The sequence below is a fragment of the Parasteatoda tepidariorum genome, chromosome X1 (assembly GCF_043381705.1).
Source record: "Parasteatoda tepidariorum isolate YZ-2023 chromosome X1, CAS_Ptep_4.0, whole genome shotgun sequence".
Taxonomy (NCBI): domain Eukaryota; kingdom Metazoa; phylum Arthropoda; class Arachnida; order Araneae; family Theridiidae; genus Parasteatoda; species Parasteatoda tepidariorum.
In genome coordinates, this window is record NC_092214.1 from 21554575 (window position 1) to 21555813 (window position 1239).

Genomic DNA, 1239 nt, shown 5'->3' on the forward strand with positions numbered 1-1239 from the left:
ATATATTAACATGAAATAAATTAAAATATTTTATTTAAAAACTAATTAAAATTAAAAGGTATTTGTAAGCATAAAAAAATGGAAATGATTTCGTAAAAATATCTCTTAACTATGATGCTTCTTTTGCAGTTATATTTTAATATTAATGTATTTTTTGACTTTGAGATTTATTTATTGTTTTGATAGAATAGAAAAGTAAATACCTTATGCATTAGCAATTTTTTTTTGAATGTTATATGAGCTTTAATTTGAAAATTGAATAAGTGAAGACAGTTTGTAAAATTTAAAACTTGAAAGAAAAATATTTCTAAGTAAAAAAGTTATAAATCCGTTTAATTGTGATACCTTTTCCACAGTCTTACGTTAGGGAATTTTCTATTTAAGACATTGACCAAAATGCGACTTAGCTTAAAATGCGAATTTGGAAATATGAAGGCAGTTCAAAACACGGAATTAAAAAAATAGACATAGCTTAAAAAACGGACATTTCTTATAAAATGCGTGTTTAAGAAAATGATTTTAGCGTTTGCAAAAATGTTTGCATTTTAAGAAACTAGAGCAAAGCTACTTAAAATATAATGAGGAGAAGTGTATATTATATTAGTAAAACTACTTTATTATTTGGCCACGTAAAAATATGTTTTATGAGCTTAATAGACTAAAAAAATCCTTCAATTTATTATATAGATTTTTTATCCATGTAAAAAAAAATTCCTCCAGAAATTTTATAACTTGTTTTCTTTAAGATATAGCGGATTTTAAGAAAGGTCAATTCTTTTGAACAAGACACTATGTAAAGTATAAAAATGAAAATTTTTAGTAAAGCAGTATTTGATGAAACTCCCTTTCAAAAATCGTACAGTTACACTGTTTTTATTAACTCTCTGTCGAGCCGGTGAGAGTATATTTTGTCTAAAGTAAGAACTCCCCTAGCCATTCGTCTGGACCCGTCGAGGTGACTATGGTAACGAGGTATAACTTTTTCAAGTAGGGGTGTGGGGTCACTGTTTAGGCTAGGTTTTGGCTCCGGTCAGCGAGAGAAGGGGAATCTTTCTCTTCGGTCTATTGCGTTCGCCCTAGGGTGAAGAGAAGCTACCCTCCCGGAAATGCGCTATTCTTGTTTTCATAGTAACAGACGGCCTCAGACTTTGTGGTGGGGGGAGTTTTTACCGTAGACAATCTATAGAATGTTGCTATCAAAATTTCGGCCTTTCTGTATAGTTAGACCACTTAAATCTC